This window comes from Lynx canadensis, chromosome E2, assembly GCF_007474595.2.
Source record: "Lynx canadensis isolate LIC74 chromosome E2, mLynCan4.pri.v2, whole genome shotgun sequence".
Taxonomy (NCBI): Eukaryota; Metazoa; Chordata; class Mammalia; order Carnivora; family Felidae; genus Lynx; species Lynx canadensis.
Window position 1 is genome coordinate 18,031,641 of NC_044317.1, and position 6,133 is coordinate 18,037,773.

The window sequence follows — 6,133 nt, forward strand, 5'->3', positions numbered from 1 at the left end:
CACGGCGATCATTCTGACCTGCAGCAAATTTGCAATGGTGTCTGCTATGAGCCAGGTGCTGTTCCGGGTGCTCTGGACAAAACGGACATAAGCATTGCCTTCATGGAGCTTCGCCTTCTAGTGGAGGAAGAAAGACCATGTGGAAATGCATCATGTGTTAAGTGGTTATATTTTGGAAAGAAAAATGGAGGAGGGTAAGGGCACAGAGGGTGATGGAAGGGGGCATGAAGTTTGCATGGGGTGGCACACGCTATTCCAAGGGGGTGGCATCGAGTGGGGACCTGGGTACAGTGAAGGAGTGGGCCACGTGGACATCGGCAGCAGGTGATGCACCACCCTGAGACAGCATCTACAGATCCACTCTCCAGCTTCGATGGGGGAGGACTAGTTCGTCATCAGGGGAGCGGAGCCTCCTCACTAGCAAGTCAGCAGAGTTTGTTTCTGTCCAAAGAGCCATTCTCGCTCTTCTCAGCAGCTTCTTGGAAGCCTCCTAACTCAGCACACACCGGCTTCCCGGCGGAATGATGTTCCAATTTAGGGTTGCGTTCCCGGCTAAGACACCAGCGTCCAATCAGGCTCCGACCAGCCATTGCCTTAAACACTCCCTCAGAGCACCCACAGTGCTCCATAACCAGTCTGACTACTGGAGGGACACCCCACATCTTCTGCCACCAGTATAAATGTGTCCACTGACCTCATAGGGCCCTGCTCTGTGGGGCTCCTACAGCTGGTATTAAGATGAAAAGCCCGACCGAGTCATGATGCTGGCCTGAAGCTTGTCTGCAGACTATGACAAATGTACATGCTAGCGTCAGTCCCAGGTTCAGGCCCACCACCCAGACTCAGCCCCCTTACTGGAACCTGTATGTCTCACACCATCCCCGTTTTATAGGGGAGAGAAATGAGGCCTATCTGAAGAGGTGGGGTGCTTTATCACTCAGGGTTCAATCAAGGAGGCAGAATCACTGTAAGTGTGGTGGAATAAGGAACTTATTATAGGAGTTAGACCTTAACAACTGTGAGCGGAGACAGGGGGGCGAGAGTCCAAATGAGGGACTTGGTGGATGAAAGGTCACCAGCCAGCCCTAGTGTGGGTGAAGAGGTGTTGAAGCTTGCACAGAGGTCTGGAAGGCAGGCCCATACAGCTAAGGGAGGCTGGGGTAGAAGTCTATGGAACATTGTCGGCTCTTAGCGGCCACTGCTTCCGTAAATTTGCAAAAACTGTCTGGTGTGGGTCTGGTGTGGGCCTTGCTGTTGGTCAACTCGGCTGGCAGTTGGGAAGGAAGTGGGGACATAAAGTTCGATCCGATGCAAAAGTAACAGATCCAGGGTATCTGGGTGGCTCGGTCAGTTGAGCATCCAACTCCTGATTTCAGCTCAGGTCATGATCCCAGGGTCATGGGATTGAATCCCACATTTGAGTGTGGAGTCTGCTTAAGATTCTCTCTCTCTGCCCTTCTCCCCCACTCATTCTCTCTCTCTCAAAGAAACAAACAAAAAGTAACAGATCCAATCACGATCACCCAATCAATAATCTGATTATTATTTAGCCTACGTGACTCCCAAACCACCAATCAAAAGAGAAATTCTATCCCACTCAGAGCTGGGGAGGAAGTCTGCCAATATACCTAAGCTCTGTAGCTAAGAGTTTTAGGATCCTCGGGCACAGAAGGGGTAGCAACAGCCAGCCCTGCCCACCATCTGATCGCCCAGGTTGGCTTTTGAACAGGAAGGTGTTCCAGGTGTCCAGGCACTTGTGTCAAGATTTGAAGGATGAGCCACGGGCAGGATGAGACTGAGGTGTACAGGTGGCCACTCCAAAAGATGCCCTTGTCTGTGCCTGGAACACACGAGTGTATGTAATAACGTACAGTACTGGAAAAGTTTGTCTCTTCCACTTAATTTTTAAAACTGTCAGCAAATGGGTTCTTCTTGTCTGAGTCTAATCCAACCACCACTGTTGGCTATCTCACAGGACCAGCTTCTGTATCTTGATAAATGTTACTTAGAGCCACCATATTGAATTAGGAGCTGATTATATCTGATTTACCCTGTAACAGAGTTAGGTCCATTTCCCAGGATGTAGCAGAAGGGCCTGATGGTCACCAAACTGATCCATAATTACCTTATAAAATTGCAGTCCAAATGGGTCGTGTCAACAAGGGCCTCCAACTAAGGGGGCACCCCAGCAGAGCTGGGCAGGACTTGACAAGAAGCGCCACAGCTGCTGGTACCGCCACAGAGCTCCCTTACCCAGGGCCATGGCGCATGTATTTGAGGGTGGCCCCTTCCAGAGGCCACGTGTCAAGGGCAGGAGGTGGGCGCGGGAGACTCTGTGGCAGGGTAGATGGAGAAGCGCTCTGGCTTCAGAGTCAGATGGATCTGGGTTCAAATCCCACCTCCTCCACTGTGATCTTGGGCAGTGTGCTTCATCTCTCAGAGTTTCAGCTTCCGCGTCTGTACAATGGTGACAACAGTAGCCGCTCTGCTGCGCTGTAGAGTGGAGAGGTGTGATGATGGCAGGAACTTGGCCTCAGCCCCACGCACTCAGGAGCTTCAGGGTATCATGGACATCACTGACATACCCCATCTGTAAAGAGATGCTCTTCTCTAGACAAGGTCACTACAGAAGCCATGTCAATACCTGGCTGCTGGGGGTGTCCTCAGTCAATGGGGACAGGCAATGACAAGCTGGTAGCGTGGGCAAGAAGCAGCTGATTGGGCACCGAGTCCTCCCAGGGCATGGGGACCGCCACCCAGCCCCACATGGTAGTCAGCTCCTCCGGGGCAGCCTGGGCCTGCAGGGCCCTTCTGTGTGGGTGTTTCTAAGATGGGGTGGATGGCACTTAGCTCTTCTGGACCTTATGGGACTGGAAGTGATCCTCTCCAGTCCCACTATTCTCCATCCCAGGCAGCAGACATGTCAGGGACAAGGTGACCAGATGTGCAGTGGGGCGTCAGGCTGTGGGGCAGTGGGAGTAGGAATGGGCGCCCCTGCCCCAACCTGCATCTGCAGCCTGGGCAGGCCTGATTTTGGATCCTGAAGTGACCTCCCCCTCCCCTACCCAGAGGGACCGTTTTCTTCTCTCAGTGTTTGAAAGAGAGTCCCAGAGCCTTGAGGTGCCGGGAGAGGCTCTGCGGCCTGAGGAGGCCTTGCACGGAGCCAACAGCCGCAGCCTCAGTGTTTCGAAATGATAGAGGGACTGTTCACCAATATTTTAAGAAAGAAATGTAATCAGAGGTTGGTGAACCCCCAGAGCTCCTGGCCGCGGATGTCAAAGGTTTCCTTGAACTCGAGCCGGGAACGGAATGAAAAACGGCCGCAGACGTGGTCTGTCGTGGTGTGTCCTGCCACAAACCCCACCTGACAGGCGCTCCCCACCGAGGCTCAGAAAAGGTTCTGTGGCGAGTGGAACAGCAGGTCACACACATCCACGTTCTTTCACTCCCGGGTGGTTTTTCCTTCTAAACTTGGGAACATGGATGTTCTATTTTAAGAACATTAATTACTGTCCAACTTTAATGTGCTGATGTGAACAACAATAACAACAACAACAAAACAACCCAAATTGGAAGTGAGGAAAGGAAACAAAAGTAATTCATGGAGTAATTTGGTGTTCACATCCTTTACGTTTGCCTGAGAACATTTGTCTAATGCATTTACTCCTGCTCAAGAGAAGTGAATAGCTGGCTTTTTGGTGGTTTCTGGAGAACGAAGCGAGGGCTGGCCACACTGGCCTTGGAGATGCCAGCTGGGGCCACCTCAGGCCAGGAGCCCTCCTCAGGACTCAAAGAGGTAGTGTCAGGAAGGTAAAAATAGAGCGAGGGATTCGGCAACAGCTTTGACACATGGTTTTCTCATCCAGGGACTGCCACGTAGGGCCCTCCTTTTCCAGCTATTCTAAGTGAAAACGAAAAAATGTAAGATTATCTGAGAACTAAATAAAAAAACACAGGGCTATATTTTAGCCACCTTTTTTGCGTTCTTCTGCCTTCTCCCAAGTACTCGTTTTGGCTCCTTTTTCTTCACCAAGACAAAAATGGGATGAGTCCCGTGGTTCTGTCCTTGACCCCCTTTTGTCCTCTGCCTGTCCTCATCCACAGCTGTGGCTACAGCACGGGGTCCACGTGGCCACAGTTCAGGCACATTCCACACACCTGCCTGCCTTTTGGACAGCCCCCTCCTCCTATGAGGCCCCTAACTTCCCAGAACCAGATTCAGCATCTCCCTTGGGGAGCCGCATCTGGGGCATATTCCTCCCCCCCCAACGTTGTCCTTCCCCACAGCCTTGTCTGAATACTGGTAGCCAGGACTGTTTGGTATGTGACCCTGGATTCAGCCTCTTCAGAGGCAGGGATGGGAGCAATGGGTGCTCCCTATGGGAGTCCCTAATAATAAATGTGAGGGGAGACTGGGAAGGCTTCCCTGAGAAAGAGACATACCAGCTCAGGTCGAAGGGGAGGAGCAGCTGGCCAGGTGAGCAGGGGTTCCAGCGTGATGGGACAGTGTGAGCAAAGACCTGCCTTGAAAGAGACCAGGGACTGTAGGAGGAAACAGGAGGGCTCTGGAGGCACGAGCAGGGAGGATAAGGTTGGTGAGGAGTGACACAGGAGAGGACGGTCGAACCAGGGCATAGGTTTTATCCTGGGGGTGTTTTCAGTTGGGAAGGTGCTGGGGTTTGTAAGTAGAAAGAGGATTCTGGCTTCTGTGTGGAAATGAACGGTGGAGGCAAGGCTGAAGGACCCAGTGAGAGATGATGGGGCTTGACCACAGTCCCCCCTACCCCTGGAGATGCCCCCCAACAATATCTATGCCTGGCTGCGGCTGGCTCACACCTTCCCAGCCACCCCAGCTCTCTGCCCAGACAGACGTTCAAGACAACAATCCATGGACCGATTCGCATTCAGGTGTTAAGGACAAATAGTGGCGCCACCCACTTCATATGTCTCTGGGACACAGGAGGGTGGCAGCAAAGAGGGAAGGGTGGTAGCTACCAGCCTTCCCAGACTTCTGGGGGGTTCCTTCCCTGTCTGTGGGTCCCTTCTGAGCATTAGAGAGCCATGTGGGGGTCAAAACTGGCCAGGATGGGGCCACAGATAAGTCTTAATCACAGAGTCTAGGCTCTACCACACTAGCTGTGTGATTCCAGAATCTCCCTTTACACAAGGCAGCCTAAGTGATGCACTAGTTCAAACAATTGGGAAGTTTTCTCATAGCTCCTGCTGTGCCACCTGCTACACACAGAGGGAATTGAACCTTTCGGTAATTGACATTCTGGTCTGGCTAGAAACCATTGCATTAATCCAATCAAGGTTCCCTGAGTGCCTTTCAGGGACTGGCCCCTATGCTCAGTGCTCAGGGGGTTCTAGGCTATGAGTCCAATGCCTGGTGGGTGTGCGATTGAGGGATGGGGGCTGACAGCTGTAGAGTTGAGCCGTAGAGGATGGGTGCCAGGTGGACCAACCGGGGAGGGTGTTCCGGACACTGGGGACAGCATGTGCAAAGGCACGGAGGCGTGAATGAGCATGGTATGTTCCAGGAAAGATGAAAGCTAGAGGTTGAGGCTGTGAGAACAAATCAGTGGGAGGGAAGGAAAGGCAGAAGTGAGACTGAGGAAGGCTGGGCCTCATCACCAGGGGCCCCTAAACCAGGCTAGGTAGATGGATTTGTTCTGTGAGCAGAGGGAGATCTGTAGGCACTGGACAGAGTGAATGGGCAGAGAGAACTCAGCAGTTCGTGGTAGAGATCCCAGCTTGGACGTGAGCATGGTGGACGGCCCCACGGGCCATGCAACTCTGCAGGCGAGAAGTGAGGAGGCCCGAGGAGGGAGGGAAGAGGAGCTGCAGGGACCAGAAATGGACTACGGATCTGGTAGTAACTGGCTTTGACTCTGGACATGACAGGTTGAGGGTTATGGGAAGGCCCAAGAACAGAGCCTCTGCCCACTGACCGACTGACTGACGGGGGCTGGGCCCACTGAAGCTTCCAGGGGACGGAACTCCGCTCTCTGCCTTCCCTCCACTGCTTTCGGTCTCCCTCTGCCTTTCTCTCTTCTCTAACTGCCACCAAGAGAAAATCAAATACTTTTTAATTGTATAATAATACTACTCTAAAAAAATTAGTAAGTGGAAT